This window comes from Hyla sarda, unplaced genomic scaffold, assembly GCF_029499605.1.
Source record: "Hyla sarda isolate aHylSar1 unplaced genomic scaffold, aHylSar1.hap1 scaffold_1310, whole genome shotgun sequence".
Taxonomy (NCBI): domain Eukaryota; kingdom Metazoa; phylum Chordata; class Amphibia; order Anura; family Hylidae; genus Hyla; species Hyla sarda.
In genome coordinates, this window is record NW_026607935.1 from 20,562 (window position 1) to 42,670 (window position 22,109).

At 46.5% G+C, this 22,109-nt stretch overlaps 8 non-coding genes across 8 annotated transcripts; all 8 read left to right on the plus strand.

The window, feature by feature from the left end:
• Positions 1-1,789: 1,789 nt before the first annotated feature.
• LOC130305422 (U2 spliceosomal RNA) lies at positions 1,790-1,980 on the plus strand. Its single transcript, XR_008855002.1, has one exon. It is a non-coding gene; the product is annotated as a U2 spliceosomal RNA (small nuclear RNA).
• A 2,088-nt stretch (positions 1,981-4,068) lies between these two features.
• LOC130305423 (U2 spliceosomal RNA) lies at positions 4,069-4,259 on the plus strand. Its single transcript, XR_008855003.1, has one exon. It is a non-coding gene; the product is annotated as a U2 spliceosomal RNA (small nuclear RNA).
• A 2,089-nt stretch (positions 4,260-6,348) lies between these two features.
• LOC130305424 (U2 spliceosomal RNA) lies at positions 6,349-6,539 on the plus strand. The gene has a single exon (XR_008855004.1). It is a non-coding gene; the product is annotated as a U2 spliceosomal RNA (small nuclear RNA).
• Positions 6,540-8,632: 2,093 nt separating this feature from the next.
• Positions 8,633-8,823, plus strand: LOC130305425 (U2 spliceosomal RNA). Its single transcript, XR_008855005.1, has one exon. It is a non-coding gene; the product is annotated as a U2 spliceosomal RNA (small nuclear RNA).
• A 2,083-nt stretch (positions 8,824-10,906) lies between these two features.
• Positions 10,907-11,097, plus strand: LOC130305426 (U2 spliceosomal RNA). The gene has a single exon (XR_008855006.1). It is a non-coding gene; the product is annotated as a U2 spliceosomal RNA (small nuclear RNA).
• Positions 11,098-13,186: 2,089 nt separating this feature from the next.
• On the plus strand, positions 13,187-13,377 carry LOC130305427 (U2 spliceosomal RNA). Its single transcript, XR_008855007.1, has one exon. It is a non-coding gene; the product is annotated as a U2 spliceosomal RNA (small nuclear RNA).
• A 2,092-nt stretch (positions 13,378-15,469) lies between these two features.
• On the plus strand, positions 15,470-15,660 carry LOC130305429 (U2 spliceosomal RNA). The gene has a single exon (XR_008855009.1). It is a non-coding gene; the product is annotated as a U2 spliceosomal RNA (small nuclear RNA).
• Positions 15,661-17,750: 2,090 nt separating this feature from the next.
• LOC130305430 (U2 spliceosomal RNA) lies at positions 17,751-17,941 on the plus strand. The gene has a single exon (XR_008855010.1). It is a non-coding gene; the product is annotated as a U2 spliceosomal RNA (small nuclear RNA).
• Positions 17,942-22,109: the final 4,168 nt, after the last annotated feature.

The following is a 22,109-nucleotide window of genomic DNA, read 5'->3' on the forward strand; positions in this document are numbered from 1 at the left end:
CTAATTGACAAAATAAGATTAATGCTTATGAAGAAATATAAAATCTCATCCCTTCCCCAATATCGCGCCACACCCCTACCCCTTAATTCCCTGGTTGAACTTGATGGACATATGTCTTTTTTCGACCGTACTAACTATGTAACTATGTAACATAACATGGGGGGGGGGGGGGGGGTCTCCTGGCTGTTCACACAGGTGTGTCATTGCTGTACATTGACCATGCATTGCTTCTGTGGTATTGCAAAGGCAAAGACAAATGCTTCCAGCCATCCATTGCACTAATGGATTGGTCATCAGCTGGCTGTCTATGTCCCGCATCAATATAGACCAAAGTACAGAGGGTTAGGCTATGCTATTGTGCACCTACCTGATGCATCAGAAGGTGCGAGGCCCTTGCTAAATTCTGTGCACAGACTTTGAGATCTATACTTTAGACTGTATCTAAACCTGCTCCAACATGGACTGACATTCTGGCCTACTTTCAGCCGATGCGACTTGTCTGTCGCTGAACAGTCGCTTTTTATGTATTCAGCACCTATGTATAATGTTGTAAAAATGCTCTAGAAGCTAAAGTCGCAGAAATGTCACACATATTTGGCCTGCAACTTTCTGTGCGACAAATTCAGACAGGAAAAATCAGTATAAATCCTTAGAAAATTATCCCCCAGTGTCTCCATCTGCTGGCGGTATTGAATAAGCATTGCTGCACTGATGGGGTATGCATTAGACGAAAAAAAAGAAGAAAAAGAAGAATAATACGCCCAGAAAAGAGGCGAAAAGGAGAAAAACGTAAAAAAACGTGAAAAAAAAGTAAGAGGAAGAGAAGGGAAAAAAAGGTGGAAATGGGTTTAAAAGTGATTTCGGCGGAGAAATATATATATATATATATATATATATATATATATATATATATATACGCGCACACACACACATATATATAAACGTATTCTCCGTTGAGATATTGCAGCCGCTGCTGTGTCCAGGCCCAGGAGCCTTAGCACTGTGCTGTGATGTCACTCAATACCACTGACATCACTAGGTGTAAACAACATCTCTCCTTTGCTGTGTATGTGACTATGGAGCTGTTTGGTGATGTCGTCTATTATGGCCTTCATAGAAGCAACAGGAGATTGTTGCATCCATCTAGAACCCTCAGAACTACAGTGCTATGATGTCACTCACTTCCACAGGCCTTGCAGAGTGTAAACAACAACAACCCAGCTTTGTTGTGTATGTAACCATAGGGATTTGTGATGTCACCTAGAACCTTCACAGCAGCGACAGCTTTATGAGGAGCATCAGCACTGCTCTGCCTGAGCAGAACCATCACCGCCATAGGTTGTCAAATAACCCGGATTTAACCCACACAGGTAAGTCCAATGGGGTGCAGGCATGTCCTCTATGCTTACAGCTTCCCGTGGGTGTTGGTTTGATACCGTTTGGGGACAGCCAAGGAGGCATCTGCAGGCAACAAAGGTAGGTGTGTGCTTGTGTGTGTGTTTCCTATGCAGATCCTAAGCCCAGTGTCACATGCAAGTAGGAGGAGTAAGAAGGGTTCCTGGCAAATCCGGGTTATGGATTGCATTTAAAAAGGCCCCGTGGGAGTGCAATGGGCCCCTGTCTTGCTGCTTAGCAATAATGGTATGGGTTTAGGTTCTGCTGTGTGTACTGGTGGTTGACTGCCCCCCAGCCCAGAGTGTGCATGGAAAATTGTCTGGCAGCCTCCCTGACAGCAAGCAGTGATAGTGCCCATGAAGGGGACCTTGTTGGGCCCGCCCCTTTCACGGTTATCGCTTCTCGGCCTTTTGGCTAAGATCAAGTGTAGTATCTGTTCTTATCAGTTTAATATCTGATACGTCCCCTATCTGGGGACCATATATTAAATGGATTTTTGAGAACGGGGGCCGATTTCGAAGCTTGCTTCCGTCGCCCTATGCATTGACCCGATATGGCAGTATCTTCGGGTACAGTGCACCACCCCCTTACAGGGTTAAAAAGAAAGATTCCTACTTTCATTGCTACCTGCTTGCTGGCTAGCCAGCTAGCCAGCCCTGTGGGCCTTGCTGCTGCAGCCAAAAAACAAAAGGTGGTGCTGCTGCTGCTGCTTCTGCTGCTTCTGCTTGTGTCTGGCCGCTGTTGGAGCGTCCAGGCACAGGACTTCTGCTGCTGCTGACTAAATGGCCTCCTTAATTGGATCATTTGAGTAGCCAGCACACCTGTGCAGGTAGGGCATGACATGATAGGCAGCTGCCTTGATAGCGGGTGGGTGCTGAATGTTCCTAATTGACAAAATAAGATTAATGCTTATGAAGAAATATAAAATCTCATCCCTTCCCCAATATCGCGCCACACCCCTACCCCTTAATTCCCTGGTTGAACTTGATGGACATATGTCTTTTTTCGACCGTACTAACTATGTAACTATGTAACATAACATGGGGGGGGGGGGGGGGGGGGTCTCCTGGCTGTTCACACAGGTGTGTCATTGCTGTACATTGACCATGCATTGCTTCTGTGGTATTGCAAAGGCAAAGACAAATGCTTCCAGCCATCCATTGCACTAATGGATTGGTCATCAGCTGGCTGTCTATGTCCCGCATCAATATAGACCAAAGTACAGAGGGTTAGGCTATGCTATTGTGCACCTACCTGATGCATCAGAAGGTGCGAGGCCCTTGCTAAATTCTGTGCACAGACTTTGAGATCTATACTTTAGACTGTATCTAAACCTGCTCCAACATGGACTGACATTCTGGCCTACTTTCAGCCGATGCGACTTGTCTGTCGCTGAACAGTCGCTTTTTATGTATTCAGCACCTATGTATAATGTTGTAAAAATGCTCTAGAAGCTAAAGTCGCAGAAATGTCACACATATTTGGCCTGCAACTTTCTGTGCGACAAATTCAGACAGGAAAAATCAGTATAAATCCTTAGAAAATTATCCCCCAGTGTCTCCATCTGCTGGCGGTATTGAATAAGCATTGCTGCACTGATGGGGTATGCATTAGACGAAAAAAAAGAAGAAAAAGAAGAATAATACGCCCAGAAAAGAGGCGAAAAGGAGAAAAACGTAAAAAAACGTGAAAAAAAAGTAAGAGGAAGAGAAGGGAAAAAAAGGTGGAAATGGGTTTAAAAGTGATTTCGGCGGAGAATATATATATATATATATATATATATATATATATATATATATATACGCGCACACACACACATATATATAAACGTATTCTCCGTTGAGATATTGCAGCCGCTGCTGTGTCCAGGCCCAGGAGCCTTAGCACTGTGCTGTGATGTCACTCAATACCACTGACATCACTAGGTGTAAACAACATCTCTCCTTTGCTGTGTATGTGACTATGGAGCTGTTTGGTGATGTCGTCTATTATGGCCTTCATAGAAGCAACAGGAGATTTGCATCCATCTAGAACCCTCAGAACTACAGTGCTATGATGTCACTCACTTCCACAGGCCTTGCAGAGTGTAAACAACAACAACCCAGCTTTGTTGTGTATGTAACCATAGGGATTTGTGATGTCACCTAGAACCTTCACAGCAGCGACAGCTTTATGAGGAGCATCAGCACTGCTCTGCCTGAGCAGAACCATCACCGCCATAGGTTGTCAAATAACCCGGATTTAACCCACACAGGTAAGTCCAATGGGGTGCAGGCATGTCCTCTATGCTTACAGCTTCCCGTGGGTGTTGGTTTGATACCGTTTGGGGACAGCCAAGGAGGCATCTGCAGGCAACAAAGGTAGGTGTGTGCTTTTGTGTGTGTTTCCTATGCAGATCCTAAGCCCAGTGTCACATGCAAGTAGGAGGAGTAAGAAGGGTTCCTGGCAAATCCGGGTTATGGATTGCATTTAAAAAGGCCCCGTGGGAGTGCAATGGGCCCCTGTCTTGCTGCTTAGCAATAATGGTATGGGTTTAGGTTCTGCTGTGTGTACTGGTGGTTGACTGCCCCCCAGCCCAGAGTGTGCATGGAAAATTGTCTGGCAGCCTCCCTGACAGCAAGCAGTGATAGTGCCCATGAAGGGGACCTTGTTGGGCCCGCCCCTTTCACGGTTATCGCTTCTCGGCCTTTTGGCTAAGATCAAGTGTAGTATCTGTTCTTATCAGTTTAATATCTGATACGTCCCCTATCTGGGGACCATATATTAAATGGATTTTTGAGAACGGGGGCCGATTTCGAAGCTTGCTTCCGTCGCCCTATGCATTGACCCGATATGGCAGTATCTTCGGGTACAGTGCACCACCCCCTTACAGGGTTAAAAAGAAAGATTCCTACTTTCATTGCTACCTGCTTGCTGGCTAGCCAGCTAGCCAGCCCTGTGGGCCTTGCTGCTGCAGCCAAAAAACAAAAGGTGGTGCTGCTGCTGCTGCTTCTGCTGCTTCTGCTTGTGTCTGGCCGCTGTTGGAGCGTCCAGGCACAGGACTTCTGCTGCTGCTGACTAAATGGCCTCCTTAATTGGATCATTTGAGTAGCCAGCACACCTGTGCAGGTAGGGCATGACATGATAGGCAGCTGCCTTGATAGCGGGTGGGTGCTGAATGTTCCTAATTGACAAAATAAGATTAATGCTTATGAAGAAATATAAAATCTCATCCCTTCCCCAATATCGCGCCACACCCCTACCCCTTAATTCCCTGGTTGAACTTGATGGACATATGTCTTTTTTCGACCGTACTAACTATGTAACTATGTAACATAACATGGGGGGGGGGGGGGGGGGTCTCCTGGCTGTTCACACAGGTGTGTCATTGCTGTACATTGACCATGCATTGCTTCTGTGGTATTGCAAAGGCAAAGACAAATGCTTCCAGCCATCCATTGCACTAATGGATTGGTCATCAGCTGGCTGTCTATGTCCCGCATCAATATAGACCAAAGTACAGAGGGTTAGGCTATGCTATTGTGCACCTACCTGATGCATCAGAAGGTGCGAGGCCCTTGCTAAATTCTGTGCACAGACTTTGAGATCTATACTTTAGACTGTATCTAAACCTGCTCCAACATGGACTGACATTCTGGCCTACTTTCAGCCGATGCGACTTGTCTGTCGCTGAACAGTCGCTTTTTATGTATTCAGCACCTATGTATAATGTTGTAAAAATGCTCTAGAAGCTAAAGTCGCAGAAATGTCACACATATTTGGCCTGCAACTTTCTGTGCGACAAATTCAGACAGGAAAAATCAGTATAAATCCTTAGAAAATTATCCCCCAGTGTCTCCATCTGCTGGCGGTATTGAATAAGCATTGCTGCACTGATGGGGTATGCATTAGACGAAAAAAAAGAAGAAAAAGAAGAATAATACGCCCAGAAAAGAGGCGAAAAGGAGAAAAACGTAAAAAAACGTGAAAAAAAAGTAAGAGGAAGAGAAGGGAAAAAAAGGTGGAAATGGGTTTAAAAGTGATTTCGGCGGAGAAATATATATATATATATATATATATATATATATATATATATATATACGCGCACACACACACATATATATAAACGTATTCTCTGTTGAGATATTGCAGCCGCTGCTGTGTCCAGGCCCAGGAGCCTTAGCACTGTGCTGTGATGTCACTCAATACCACTGACATCACTAGGTGTAAACAACATCTCTCCTTTGCTGTGTATGTGACTATGGAGCTGTTTGGTGATGTCGTCTATTATGGCCTTCATAGAAGCAACAGGAGATTGTTGCATCCATCTAGAACCCTCAGAACTACAGTGCTATGATGTCACTCACTTCCACAGGCCTTGCAGAGTGTAAACAACAACAACCCAGCTTTGTTGTGTATGTAACCATAGGGATTTGTGATGTCACCTAGAACCTTCACAGCAGCGACAGCTTTATGAGGAGCATCAGCACTGCTCTGCCTGAGCAGAACCATCACCGCCATAGGTTGTCAAATAACCCGGATTTAACCCACACAGGTAAGTCCAATGGGGTGCAGGCATGTCCTCTATGCTTACAGCTTCCCGTGGGTGTTGGTTTGATACCGTTTGGGGACAGCCAAGGAGGCATCTGCAGGCAACAAAGGTAGGTGTGTGCTTGTGTGTGTGTTTCCTATGCAGATCCTAAGCCCAGTGTCACATGCAAGTAGGAGGAGTAAGAAGGGTTCCTGGCAAATCCGGGTTATGGATTGCATTTAAAAAGGCCCCGTGGGAGTGCAATGGGCCCCTGTCTTGCTGCTTAGCAATAATGGTATGGGTTTAGGTTCTGCTGTGTGTACTGGTGGTTGACTGCCCCCCAGCCCAGAGTGTGCATGGAAAATTGTCTGGCAGCCTCCCTGACAGCAAGCAGTGATAGTGCCCATGAAGGGGACCTTGTTGGGCCCGCCCCTTTCACGGTTATCGCTTCTCGGCCTTTTGGCTAAGATCAAGTGTAGTATCTGTTCTTATCAGTTTAATATCTGATACGTCCCCTATCTGGGGACCATATATTAAATGGATTTTTGAGAACGGGGGCCGATTTCGAAGCTTGCTTCCGTCGCCCTATGCATTGACCCGATATGGCAGTATCTTCGGGTACAGTGCACCACCCCCTTACAGGGTTAAAAAGAAAGATTCCTACTTTCATTGCTACCTGCTTGCTGGCTAGCCAGCTAGCCAGCCCTGTGGGCCTTGCTGCTGCAGCCAAAAAACAAAAGGTGGTGCTGCTGCTGCTGCTTCTGCTGCTTCTGCTTGTGTCTGGCCGCTGTTGGAGCGTCCAGGCACAGGACTTCTGCTGCTGCTGACTAAATGGCCTCCTTAATTGGATCATTTGAGTAGCCAGCACACCTGTGCAGGTAGGGCATGACATGATAGGCAGCTGCCTTGATAGCGGGTGGGTGCTGAATGTTCCTAATTGACAAAATAAGATTAATGCTTATGAAGAAATATAAAATCTCATCCCTTCCCCAATATCGCGCCACACCCCTACCCCTTAATTCCCTGGTTGAACTTGATGGACATATGTCTTTTTTCGACCGTACTAACTATGTAACTATGTAACATAACATGGGGGGGGGGGGGGGTCTCCTGGCTGTTCACACAGGTGTGTCATTGCTGTACATTGACCATGCATTGCTTCTGTGGTATTGCAAAGGCAAAGACAAATGCTTCCAGCCATCCATTGCACTAATGGATTGGTCATCAGCTGGCTGTCTATGTCCCGCATCAATATAGACCAAAGTACAGAGGGTTAGGCTATGCTATTGTGCACCTACCTGATGCATCAGAAGGTGCGAGGCCCTTGCTAAATTCTGTGCACAGACTTTGAGATCTATACTTTAGACTGTATCTAAACCTGCTCCAACATGGACTGACATTCTGGCCTACTTTCAGCCGATGCGACTTGTCTGTCGCTGAACAGTCGCTTTTTATGTATTCAGCACCTATGTATAATGTTGTAAAAATGCTCTAGAAGCTAAAGTCGCAGAAATGTCACACATATTTGGCCTGCAACTTTCTGTGCGACAAATTCAGACAGGAAAAATCAGTATAAATCCTTAGAAAATTATCCCCCAGTGTCTCCATCTGCTGGCGGTATTGAATAAGCATTGCTGCACTGATGGGGTATGCATTAGACGAAAAAAAAGAAGAAAAAGAAGAATAATACGCCCAGAAAAGAGGCGAAAAGGAGAAAAACGTAAAAAAACGTGAAAAAAAAGTAAGAGGAAGAGAAGGGAAAAAAAGGTGGAAATGGGTTTAAAAGTGATTTCGGCGGAGAATATATATATATATATATATATATATATATATATATATATATATATATATACGCGCACACACACACATATATATAAACGTATTCTCCGTTGAGATATTGCAGCCGCTGCTGTGTCCAGGCCCAGGAGCCTTAGCACTGTGCTGTGATGTCACTCAATACCACTGACATCACTAGGTGTAAACAACATCTCTCCTTTGCTGTGTATGTGACTATATGGAGCTGTTTGGTGATGTCGTCTATTATGGCCTTCATAGAAGCAACAGGAGATTGTTGCATCCATCTAGAACCCTCAGAACTACAGTGCTATGATGTCACTCACTTCCACAGGCCTTGCAGAGTGTAAACAACAACAACCCAGCTTTGTTGTGTATGTAACCATAGGGATTTGTGATGTCACCTAGAACCTTCACAGCAGCGACAGCTTTATGAGGAGCATCAGCACTGCTCTGCCTGAGCAGAACCATCACCGCCATAGGTTGTCAAATAACCCGGATTTAACCCACACAGGTAAGTCCAATGGGGTGCAGGCATGTCCTCTATGCTTACAGCTTCCCGTGGGTGTTGGTTTGATACCGTTTGGGGACAGCCAAGGAGGCATCTGCAGGCAACAAAGGTAGGTGTGTGCTTGTGTGTGTGTTTCCTATGCAGATCCTAAGCCCAGTGTCACATGCAAGTAGGAGGAGTAAGAAGGGTTCCTGGCAAATCCGGGTTATGGATTGCATTTAAAAAGGCCCCGTGGGAGTGCAATGGGCCCCTGTCTTGCTGCTTAGCAATAATGGTATGGGTTTAGGTTCTGCTGTGTGTACTGGTGGTTGACTGCCCCCCAGCCCAGAGTGTGCATGGAAAATTGTCTGGCAGCCTCCCTGACAGCAAGCAGTGATAGTGCCCATGAAGGGGACCTTGTTGGGCCCGCCCCTTTCACGGTTATCGCTTCTCGGCCTTTTGGCTAAGATCAAGTGTAGTATCTGTTCTTATCAGTTTAATATCTGATACGTCCCCTATCTGGGGACCATATATTAAATGGATTTTTGAGAACGGGGGCCGATTTCGAAGCTTGCTTCCGTCGCCCTATGCATTGACCCGATATGGCAGTATCTTCGGGTACAGTGCACCACCCCCTTACAGGGTTAAAAAGAAAGATTCCTACTTTCATTGCTACCTGCTTGCTGGCTAGCCAGCTAGCCAGCCCTGTGGGCCTTGCTGCTGCAGCCAAAAAACAAAAGGTGGTGCTGCTGCTGCTGCTTCTGCTGCTTCTGCTTGTGTCTGGCCGCTGTTGGAGCGTCCAGGCACAGGACTTCTGCTGCTGCTGACTAAATGGCCTCCTTAATTGGATCATTTGAGTAGCCAGCACACCTGTGCAGGTAGGGCATGACATGATAGGCAGCTGCCTTGATAGCGGGTGGGTGCTGAATGTTCCTAATTGACAAAATAAGATTAATGCTTATGAAGAAATATAAAATCTCATCCCTTCCCCAATATCGCGCCACACCCCTACCCCTTAATTCCCTGGTTGAACTTGATGGACATATGTCTTTTTTCGACCGTACTAACTATGTAACTATGTAACATAACATGGGGGGGGGGGGGGGGGGGGTCTCCTGGCTGTTCACACAGGTGTGTCATTGCTGTACATTGACCATGCATTGCTTCTGTGGTATTGCAAAGGCAAAGACAAATGCTTCCAGCCATCCATTGCACTAATGGATTGGTCATCAGCTGGCTGTCTATGTCCCGCATCAATATAGACCAAAGTACAGAGGGTTAGGCTATGCTATTGTGCACCTACCTGATGCATCAGAAGGTGCGAGGCCCTTGCTAAATTCTGTGCACAGACTTTGAGATCTATACTTTAGACTGTATCTAAACCTGCTCCAACATGGACTGACATTCTGGCCTACTTTCAGCCGATGCGACTTGTCTGTCGCTGAACAGTCGCTTTTTATGTATTCAGCACCTATGTATAATGTTGTAAAAATGCTCTAGAAGCTAAAGTCGCAGAAATGTCACACATATTTGGCCTGCAACTTTCTGTGCGACAAATTCAGACAGGAAAAATCAGTATAAATCCTTAGAAAATTATCCCCCAGTGTCTCCATCTGCTGGCGGTATTGAATAAGCATTGCTGCACTGATGGGGTATGCATTAGACGAAAAAAAAGAAGAAAAAGAAGAATAATACGCCCAGAAAAGAGGCGAAAAGGAGAAAAACGTAAAAAAACGTGAAAAAAAAGTAAGAGGAAGAGAAGGGAAAAAAAGGTGGAAATGGGTTTAAAAGTGATTTCGGCGGAGATATATATATATATATATATATATATATATATATATATACGCGCACACACACACATATATATAAACGTATTCTCCGTTGAGATATTGCAGCCGCTGCTGTGTCCAGGCCCAGGAGCCTTAGCACTGTGCTGTGATGTCACTCAATACCACTGACATCACTAGGTGTAAACAACATCTCTCCTTTGCTGTGTATGTGACTATGGAGCTGTTTGGTGATGTCGTCTATTATGGCCTTCATAGAAGCAACAGGAGATTGTTGCATCCATCTAGAACCCTCAGAACTACAGTGCTATGATGTCACTCACTTCCACAGGCCTTGCAGAGTGTAAACAACAACAACCCAGCTTTGTTGTGTATGTAACCATAGGGATTTGTGATGTCACCTAGAACCTTCACAGCAGCGACAGCTTTATGAGGAGCATCAGCACTGCTCTGCCTGAGCAGAACCATCACCGCCATAGGTTGTCAAATAACCCGGATTTAACCCACACAGGTAAGTCCAATGGGGTGCAGGCATGTCCTCTATGCTTACAGCTTCCCGTGGGTGTTGGTTTGATACCGTTTGGGGACAGCCAAGGAGGCATCTGCAGGCAACAAAGGTAGGTGTGTGCTTGTGTGTGTGTTTCCTATGCAGATCCTAAGCCCAGTGTCACATGCAAGTAGGAGGAGTAAGAAGGGTTCCTGGCAAATCCGGGTTATGGATTGCATTTAAAAAGGCCCCGTGGGAGTGCAATGGGCCCCTGTCTTGCTGCTTAGCAATAATGGTATGGGTTTAGGTTCTGCTGTGTGTACTGGTGGTTGACTGCCCCCCAGCCCAGAGTGTGCATGGAAAATTGTCTGGCAGCCTCCCTGACAGCAAGCAGTGATAGTGCCCATGAAGGGGACCTTGTTGGGCCCGCCCCTTTCACGGTTATCGCTTCTCGGCCTTTTGGCTAAGATCAAGTGTAGTATCTGTTCTTATCAGTTTAATATCTGATACGTCCCCTATCTGGGGACCATATATTAAATGGATTTTTGAGAACGGGGGCCGATTTCGAAGCTTGCTTCCGTCGCCCTATGCATTGACCCGATATGGCAGTATCTTCGGGTACAGTGCACCACCCCCTTACAGGGTTAAAAAGAAAGATTCCTACTTTCATTGCTACCTGCTTGCTGGCTAGCCAGCTAGCCAGCCCTGTGGGCCTTGCTGCTGCAGCCAAAAAACAAAAGGTGGTGCTGCTGCTGCTGCTTCTGCTGCTTCTGCTTGTGTCTGGCCGCTGTTGGAGCGTCCAGGCACAGGACTTCTGCTGCTGCTGACTAAATGGCCTCCTTAATTGGATCATTTGAGTAGCCAGCACACCTGTGCAGGTAGGGCATGACATGATAGGCAGCTGCCTTGATAGCGGGTGGGTGCTGAATGTTCCTAATTGACAAAATAAGATTAATGCTTATGAAGAAATATAAAATCTCATCCCTTCCCCAATATCGCGCCACACCCCTACCCCTTAATTCCCTGGTTGAACTTGATGGACATATGTCTTTTTTCGACCGTACTAACTATGTAACTATGTAACATAACATGGGGGGGGGGGGGGGGGGGTCTCCTGGCTGTTCACACAGGTGTGTCATTGCTGTACATTGACCATGCATTGCTTCTGTGGTATTGCAAAGGCAAAGACAAATGCTTCCAGCCATCCATTGCACTAATGGATTGGTCATCAGCTGGCTGTCTATGTCCCGCATCAATATAGACCAAAGTACAGAGGGTTAGGCTATGCTATTGTGCACCTACCTGATGCATCAGAAGGTGCGGAGGCCCTTGCTAAATTCTGTGCACAGACTTTGAGATCTATACTTTAGACTGTATCTAAACCTGCTCCAACATGGACTGACATTCTGGCCTACTTTCAGCCGATGCGACTTGTCTGTCGCTGAACAGTCGCTTTTTATGTATTCAGCACCTATGTATAATGTTGTAAAAATGCTCTAGAAGCTAAAGTCGCAGAAATGTCACACATATTTGGCCTGCAACTTTCTGTGCGACAAATTCAGACAGGAAAAATCAGTATAAATCCTTAGAAAATTATCCCCCAGTGTCTCCATCTGCTGGCGGTATTGAATAAGCATTGCTGCACTGATGGGGTATGCATTAGACGAAAAAAAAGAAGAAAAAGAAGAATAATACGCCCAGAAAAGAGGCGAAAAGGAGAAAAACGTAAAAAAACGTGAAAAAAAAGTAAGAGGAAGAGAAGGGAAAAAAAGGTGGAAATGGGTTTAAAAGTGATTTCGGCGGAGATATATATATATATATATATATATATATATATATATATATATATACGCGCACACACACACATATATATAAACGTATTCTCCGTTGAGATATTGCAGCCGCTGCTGTGTCCAGGCCCAGGAGCCTTAGCACTGTGCTGTGATGTCACTCAATACCACTGACATCACTAGGTGTAAACAACATCTCTCCTTTGCTGTGTATGTGACTATGGAGCTGTTTGGTGATGTCGTCTATTATGGCCTTCATAGAAGCAACAGGAGATTGTTGCATCCATCTAGAACCCTCAGAACTACAGTGCTATGATGTCACTCACTTCCACAGGCCTTGCAGAGTGTAAACAACAACAACCCAGCTTTGTTGTGTATGTAACCATAGGGATTTGTGATGTCACCTAGAACCTTCACAGCAGCGACAGCTTTATGAGGAGCATCAGCACTGCTCTGCCTGAGCAGAACCATCACCGCCATAGGTTGTCAAATAACCCGGATTTAACCCACACAGGTAAGTCCAATGGGGTGCAGGCATGTCCTCTATGCTTACAGCTTCCCGTGGGTGTTGGTTTGATACCGTTTGGGGACAGCCAAGGAGGCATCTGCAGGCAACAAAGGTAGGTGTGTGCTTGTGTGTGTGTTTCCTATGCAGATCCTAAGCCCAGTGTCACATGCAAGTAGGAGGAGTAAGAAGGGTTCCTGGCAAATCCGGGTTATGGATTGCATTTAAAAAGGCCCCGTGGGAGTGCAATGGGCCCCTGTCTTGCTGCTTAGCAATAATGGTATGGGTTTAGGTTCTGCTGTGTGTACTGGTGGTTGACTGCCCCCCAGCCCAGAGTGTGCATGGAAAATTGTCTGGCAGCCTCCCTGACAGCAAGCAGTGATAGTGCCCATGAAGGGGACCTTGTTGGGCCCGCCCCTTTCACGGTTATCGCTTCTCGGCCTTTTGGCTAAGATCAAGTGTAGTATCTGTTCTTATCAGTTTAATATCTGATACGTCCCCTATCTGGGGACCATATATTAAATGGATTTTTGAGAACGGGGGCCGATTTCGAAGCTTGCTTCCGTCGCCCTATGCATTGACCCGATATGGCAGTATCTTCGGGTACAGTGCACCACCCCCTTACAGGGTTAAAAAGAAAGATTCCTACTTTCATTGCTACCTGCTTGCTGGCTAGCCAGCTAGCCAGCCCTGTGGGCCTTGCTGCTGCAGCCAAAAAACAAAAGGTGGTGCTGCTGCTGCTGCTTCTGCTGCTTCTGCTTGTGTCTGGCCGCTGTTGGAGCGTCCAGGCACAGGACTTCTGCTGCTGCTGACTAAATGGCCTCCTTAATTGGATCATTTGAGTAGCCAGCACACCTGTGCAGGTAGGGCATGACATGATAGGCAGCTGCCTTGATAGCGGGTGGGTGCTGAATGTTCCTAATTGACAAAATAAGATTAATGCTTATGAAGAAATATAAAATCTCATCCCTTCCCCAATATCGCGCCACACCCCTACCCCTTAATTCCCTGGTTGAACTTGATGGACATATGTCTTTTTTCGACCGTACTAACTATGTAACTATGTAACATAACATGGGGGGGGGGGGGGGGGTCTCCTGGCTGTTCACACAGGTGTGTCATTGCTGTACATTGACCATGCATTGCTTCTGTGGTATTGCAAAGGCAAAGACAAATGCTTCCAGCCATCCATTGCACTAATGGATTGGTCATCAGCTGGCTGTCTATGTCCCGCATCAATATAGACCAAAGTACAGAGGGTTAGGCTATGCTATTGTGCACCTACCTGATGCATCAGAAGGTGCGAGGCCCTTGCTAAATTCTGTGCACAGACTTTGAGATCTATACTTTAGACTGTATCTAAACCTGCTCCAACATGGACTGACATTCTGGCCTACTTTCAGCCGATGCGACTTGTCTGTCGCTGAACAGTCGCTTTTTATGTATTCAGCACCTATGTATAATGTTGTAAAAATGCTCTAGAAGCTAAAGTCGCAGAAATGTCACACATATTTGGCCTGCAACTTTCTGTGCGACAAATTCAGACAGGAAAAATCAGTATAAATCCTTAGAAAATTATCCCCCAGTGTCTCCATCTGCTGGCGGTATTGAATAAGCATTGCTGCACTGATGGGGTATGCATTAGACGAAAAAAAAGAAGAAAAAGAAGAATAATACGCCCAGAAAAGAGGCGAAAAGGAGAAAAACGTAAAAAAACGTGAAAAAAAAGTAAGAGGAAGAGAAGGGAAAAAAAGGTGGAAATGGGTTTAAAAGTGATTTCGGCGGAGAAATATATATATATATATATATATATATATATATATATATATATATATATACGCGCACACACACACATATATATAAACGTATTCTCCGTTGAGATATTGCAGCCGCTGCTGTGTCCAGGCCCAGGAGCCTTAGCACTGTGCTGTGATGTCACTCAATACCACTGACATCACTAGGTGTAAACAACATCTCTCCTTTGCTGTGTATGTGACTATGGAGCTGTTTGGTGATGTCGTCTATTATGGCCTTCATAGAAGCAACAGGAGATTGTTGCATCCATCTAGAACCCTCAGAACTACAGTGCTATGATGTCACTCACTTCCACAGGCCTTGCAGAGTGTAAACAACAACAACCCAGCTTTGTTGTGTATGTAACCATAGGGATTTGTGATGTCACCTAGAACCTTCACAGCAGCGACAGCTTTATGAGGAGCATCAGCACTGCTCTGCCTGAGCAGAACCATCACCGCCATAGGTTGTCAAATAACCCGGATTTAACCCACACAGGTAAGTCCAATGGGGTGCAGGCATGTCCTCTATGCTTACAGCTTCCCGTGGGTGTTGGTTTGATACCGTTTGGGGACAGCCAAGGAGGCATCTGCAGGCAACAAAGGTAGGTGTGTGCTTGTGTGTGTGTTTCCTATGCAGATCCTAAGCCCAGTGTCACATGCAAGTAGGAGGAGTAAGAAGGGTTCCTGGCAAATCCGGGTTATGGATTGCATTTAAAAAGGCCCCGTGGGAGTGCAATGGGCCCCTGTCTTGCTGCTTAGCAATAATGGTATGGGTTTAGGTTCTGCTGTGTGTACTGGTGGTTGACTGCCCCCCAGCCCAGAGTGTGCATGGAAAATTGTCTGGCAGCCTCCCTGACAGCAAGCAGTGATAGTGCCCATGAAGGGGACCTTGTTGGGCCCGCCCCTTTCACGGTTATCGCTTCTCGGCCTTTTGGCTAAGATCAAGTGTAGTATCTGTTCTTATCAGTTTAATATCTGATACGTCCCCTATCTGGGGACCATATATTAAATGGATTTTTGAGAACGGGGGCCGATTTCGAAGCTTGCTTCCGTCGCCCTATGCATTGACCCGATATGGCAGTATCTTCGGGTACAGTGCACCACCCCCTTACAGGGTTAAAAAGAAAGATTCCTACTTTCATTGCTACCTGCTTGCTGGCTAGCCAGCTAGCCAGCCCTGTGGGCCTTGCTGCTGCAGCCAAAAAACAAAAGGTGGTGCTGCTGCTGCTGCTTCTGCTGCTTCTGCTTGTGTCTGGCCGCTGTTGGAGCGTCCAGGCACAGGACTTCTGCTGCTGCTGACTAAATGGCCTCCTTAATTGGATCATTTGAGTAGCCAGCACACCTGTGCAGGTAGGGCATGACATGATAGGCAGCTGCCTTGATAGCGGGTGGGTGCTGAATGTTCCTAATTGACAAAATAAGATTATTATGAAGAAATATAAAATCTCATCCCTTCCCCAATATCGCGCCACACCCCTACCCCTTAATTCCCTGGTTGAACTTGATGGACATATGTCTTTTTTCGACCGTACTAACTATGTAACTATGTAACATAACATGGGGGGGGGGGGGGGGTCTCCTGGCTGTTCACACAGGTGTGTCATTGCTGTACATTGACCATGCATTGCTTCTGTGGTATTGCAAAGGCAAAGACAAATGCTTCCAGCCATCCATTGCACTAATGGATTGGTCATCAGCTGGCTGTCTATGTCCCGCATCAATATAGACCAAAGTACAGAGGGTTAGGCTATGCTATTGTGCACCTACCTGATGCATCAGAAGGTGCGAGGCCCTTGCTAAATTCTGTGCACAGACTTTGAGATCTATACTTTAGACTGTATCTAAACCTGCTCCAACATGGACTGACATTCTGGCCTACTTTCAGCCGATGCGACTTGTCTGTCGCTGAACAGTCGCTTTTTATGTATTCAGCACCTATGTATAATGTTGTAAAAATGCTCTAGAAGCTAAAGTCGCAGAAATGTCACACATATTTGGCCTGCAACTTTCTGTGCGACAAATTCAGACAGGAAAAATCAGTATAAATCCTTAGAAAATTATCCCCCAGTGTCTCCATCTGCTGGCGGTATTGAATAAGCATTGCTGCACTGATGGGGTATGCATTAGACGAAAAAAAAGAAGAAAAAGAAGAATAATACGCCCAGAAAAGAGGCGAAAAGGAGAAAAACGTAAAAAAACGTGAAAAAAAAGTAAGAGGAAGAGAAGGGAAAAAAAGGTGGAAATGGGTTTAAAAGTGATTTCGGCGGAGAATATATATATATATATATATATATATATATATATATATATATATATATACATACGCGCACACACACACATATATATAAACGTATTCTCCGTTGAGATATTGCAGCCGCTGCTGTGTCCAGGCCCAGGAGCCTTAGCACTGTGCTGTGATGTCACTCAATACCACTGACATCACTAGGTGTAAACAACATCTCTCCTTTGCTGTGTATGTGACTATGGAGCTGTTTGGTGATGTCGTCTATTATGGCCTTCATAGAAGCAACAGGAGATTGTTGCATCCATCTAGAACCCTCAGAACTACAGTGCTATGATGTCACTCACTTCCACAGGCCTTGCAGAGTGTAAACAACAACAACCCAGCTTTGTTGTGTATGTAACCATAGGGATTTGTGATGTCACCTAGAACCTTCACAGCAGCGACAGCTTTATGAGGAGCATCAGCACTGCTCTGCCTGAGCAGAACCATCACCGCCATAGGTTGTCAAATAACCCGGATTTAACCCACACAGGTAAGTCCAATGGGGTGCAGGCATGTCCTCTATGCTTACAGCTTCCCGTGGGTGTTGGTTTGATACCGTTTGGGGACAGCCAAGGAGGCATCTGCAGGCAACAAAGGTAGGTGTGTGCTTGTGTGTGTGTTTCCTATGCAGATCCTAAGCCCAGTGTCACATGCAAGTAGGAGGAGTAAGAAGGGTTCCTGGCAAATCCGGGTTATGGATTGCATTTAAAAAGGCCCCGTGGGAGTGCAATGGGCCCCTGTCTTGCTGCTTAGCAATAATGGTATGGGTTTAGGTTCTGCTGTGTGTACTGGTGGTTGACTGCCCCCCAGCCCAGAGTGTGCATGGAAAATTGTCTGGCAGCCTCCCTGACAGCAAGCAGTGATAGTGCCCATGAAGGGGACCTTGTTGGGCCCGCCCCTTTCACGGTTATCGCTTCTCGGCCTTTTGGCTAAGATCAAGTGTAGTATCTGTTCTTATCAGTTTAATATCTGATACGTCCCCTATCTGGGGACCATATATTAAATGGATTTTTGAGAACGGGGGCCGATTTCGAAGCTTGCTTCCGTCGCCCTATGCATTGACCCGATATGGCAGTATCTTCGGGTACAGTGCACCACCCCCTTACAGGGTTAAAAAGAAAGATTCCTACTTTCATTGCTACCTGCTTGCTGGCTAGCCAGCTAGCCAGCCCTGTGGGCCTTGCTGCTGCAGCCAAAAAACAAAAGGTGGTGCTGCTGCTGCTGCTTCTGCTGCTTCTGCTTGTGTCTGGCCGCTGTTGGAGCGTCCAGGCACAGGACTTCTGCTGCTGCTGACTAAATGGCCTCCTTAATTGGATCATTTGAGTAGCCAGCACACCTGTGCAGGTAGGGCATGACATGATAGGCAGCTGCCTTGATAGCGGGTGGGTGCTGAATGTTCCTAATTGACAAAATAAGATTAATGCTTATGAAGAAATATAAAATCTCATCCCTTCCCCAATATCGCGCCACACCCCTACCCCTTAATTCCCTGGTTGAACTTGATGGACATATGTCTTTTTTCGACCGTACTAACTATGTAACTATGTAACATAACATGGGGGGGGGGGGGGGGTCTCCTGGCTGTTCACACAGGTGTGTCATTGCTGTACATTGACCATGCATTGCTTCTGTGGTATTGCAAAGGCAAAGACAAATGCTTCCAGCCATCCATTGCACTAATGGATTGGTCATCAGCTGGCTGTCTATGTCCCGCATCAATATAGACCAAAGTACAGAGGGTTAGGCTATGCTATTGTGCACCTACCTGATGCATCAGAAGGTGCGAGGCCCTTGCTAAATTCTGTGCACAGACTTTGAGATCTATACTTTAGACTGTATCTAAACCTGCTCCAACATGGACTGACATTCTGGCCTACTTTCAGCCGATGCGACTTGTCTGTCGCTGAACAGTCGCTTTTTATGTATTCAGCACCTATGTATAATGTTGTAAAAATGCTCTAGAAGCTAAAGTCGCAGAAATGTCACACATATTTGGCCTGCAACTTTCTGTGCGACAAATTCAGACAGGAAAAATCAGTATAAATCCTTAGAAAATTATCCCCCAGTGTCTCCATCTGCTGGCGGTATTGAATAAGCATTGCTGCACTGATGGGGTATGCATTAGACGAAAAAAAAGAAGAAAAAGAAGAATAATACGCCCAGAAAAGAGGCGAAAAGGAGAAAAACGTAAAAAAACGTGAAAAAAAAGTAAGAGGAAGAGAAGGGAAAAAAAGGTGGAAATGGGTTTAAAAGTGATTTCGGCGGAGAAATATATATATATATATATATATATATATATATATATATATATATGTCACGATGCCGGCTGGCAGGTAGTGGATCCTCTGTGCCAGAGAGGGATTGGCGTGGACCGTGCTAGAGGATCGGTTCTAAGTCACTACTGGTTTTCACCAGAGCCCGCCGCAAAGCGGGATGGTCTTGCTGCGGCGGTAGTGACCAGGTCGTATCCCCTAGCAACGGCTCAACCTCTCTGGCTGCTGAAGATAGGCGCGGTACAAGGGAGTAGACAGAAGCAAGGTCGGACGTAGCAGAAGGTCGGGGCAGGCAGCAAGGATCGTAGTCAGGGGCAACGGCAGAAGGTCTGGAATCACAGGCAAGGAACACACAAGGAACGCTTTCACTGGCACTAGGGCAACAAGATCCGGCGAGGGAGTGAAGGGGAAGTGAGGTGATATAGGGAAGTGCACAGGTGTAAACACTAATTGGAACCACTGCACCAATCAGCGGTGCAGTGGCCCTTTAAATCGCAAAGACCCGGCGCGCGCGCGCCCTAGGGAGCGGGGCCGCGCGCGCCGGGACAGAACTGACGGGGAGCGAGTAAGGTACGGGAGCCGGGGTGCGCATCGCGAGCGGGCGCTACCCGCATCGCGAATCGCATCCCGGCCGGAGGTGGTAACGCAGCGCCCCGGGTCCGTGGAACCGACCGGGGCGCTGCAGTGAGGGAAGTGTAGCGAGCGCTCCGGGGAGGAGCGGGGACCCGGAGCGCTCGGCGTAACAGTACCCCCCCCCTTGGGTCTCCCCCTCTTCTTGGGGCCTGAGAACCTGAGGATCAGACTTTTGTCCAGGATATTGTCCTCAGGTTCCCAGGACCTCTCTTCTGGACCACAACCCTCCCAATCCACTAAAAAAAAAGTTCTTCCCCTGACCTTTTTAGAGGCCAAAATCTCTTTGACAGAGAAGATGTCCGAGGAGCCGGAAACAGGAGTGGGAGGAACAGATTTAGGAGAAAAACGGTTGAGGATGAGAGGTTTAAGAAGAGAGACGTGAAAGGCATTAGGGATACGAAGAGAAGGAGGAAGAAGAAGTTTGTAAGAGACAGGATTAATTTGACACAAAACTTTAAAAGGACCAAGATAGCGTGGTCCCAACTTATAGCTCGGGACACGGAAACGGACATATTTAGCGGAGAGCCATACCTTGTCTCCAGGGGAAAAAATGGGAGGAGCTCTTCTTTTCTTATCTGCGAATCTCTTCATGCGAGAAGAAGCCTGTAAGAGAGAATTTTGGGTCTCTTTCCATATGGTGGAAAGATCACGAGAAATTTCATCCACAGCGGGCAGACCAGAGGGCAAGGGGGTAGGGAGGGGGGGAAGAGGGTGACGGCCGTACACCACGAAAAACGGAGATTTGGAGGAAGATTCAGAGATTCTGAAATTATACGAGAATTCGGCCCAAGGTAGAAGATCTGCCCAGTCATCCTGGCGGGAGGAAACAAAATGTCGTAAATAGTCACCCAAGATCTGGTTAATTCTCTCTACTTGTCCATTGGATTGAGGATGGTATGCAGAAGAAAAATTTAATTTAATCTTGAGTTGTTTACAGAGAGCCCTCCAGAATTTAGACACAAATTGGACGCCTCTATCCGAGACGATCTGTGTAGGCAACCCGTGAAGACGAAAAATGTGTACAAAAAATTGTTTAGCCAACTGAGGCGCTGAAGGAAGGCCAGGAAGAGGGATGAAATGTGCCATTTTGGAGAATCGATCAACGACCACCCAAATAACAGTGTTGCCATGGGATGGGGGTAAGTCAGTAATAAAATCCATACCAATCAGAGACCAAGGTTGTTCGGGGACAGGTAGAGGATGAAGAAAACCAGCGGGCTTCTGGCGAGGAGTCTTACCCCGGGCACAGATAGTGCAGGCTCGCACAAAGTCCACCACATCAGTCTCTAGAGTCGGCCACCAATAGAAGCGAGAGATGAGTTGCACAGATTTCTTGATGCCCGCATGACCTGCGAGATGGGAGGAGTGACCCCATTTGAGGATCCCAAGGCGTTGGCGTGGAGAAACAAAGGTCTTTCCTGGAGGAGTTTGCCTGATGGAGGCTGGAGAAGTGGAAATCAGGCAGTCAGGAGGAATGATGTGTTGAGGAGAGAGTTCAATTTCAGAGGCATCTGAGGAACGAGAGAGAGCATCGGCCCTAATGTTTTTATCAGCAGGCCGAAAGTGAATTTCAAAATTAAATCGGGCAAAGAACAGAGACCACCTGGCCTGACGAGGATTCAGCCGTTGGGCAGACTGGAGGTAGGAGAGGTTCTTGTGATCGGTGTAAATAATAACTGGAAATCTTGATCCCTCCAGCAGATGCCTCCATTCCTCAAGTGCTAATTTAATGGCTAGAAGCTCTCGATCCCCGATGGAGTAGTTCCTCTCCGCCGGAGAGAAGGTCCTGGAAAAAAAACCACAAGTAACAGCATGCCCGGAAGAGTTTTTTTGTAGAAGGACAGCTCCAGCTCCCACTGAGGAGGCATCAACCTCCAATAGGAAGGGTTTAGATGGGTCAGGTCTGGAGAGCACGGGAGCCGAAGAAAAGGCAGACTTGAGTCGTTTAAAGGCGTCTTCCGCTTGAGGAGGCCAGGACTTGGGATCGGCATTTTTTTTTGTTAAAGCCACAATAGGAGCCACAATGGTAGAAAAATGTGGAATAAATTGCCTGTAATAATTGGCGAACCCCAAAAAACGTTGGATGGCACGGAGTCCGGAGGGGCGTGGCCAATCTAAGACGGCAGAGAGTTTATCTGGGTCCATTTGTAGTCCCTGGCCAGAGACCAAGTATCCTAGAAAAGGAAGAGATTGGCATTCAAACAGACATTTCTCTATTTTGGCATAGAGTTGATTATCACGAAGTCTCTGAAGAACCATACGGACATGCTGGCGGTGTTCTTCTAGATTGGCAGAAAAAATCAGGATGTCGTCCAGATATACAACAACACAGGAGTATAGTAGATCACGAAAAATTTCATTA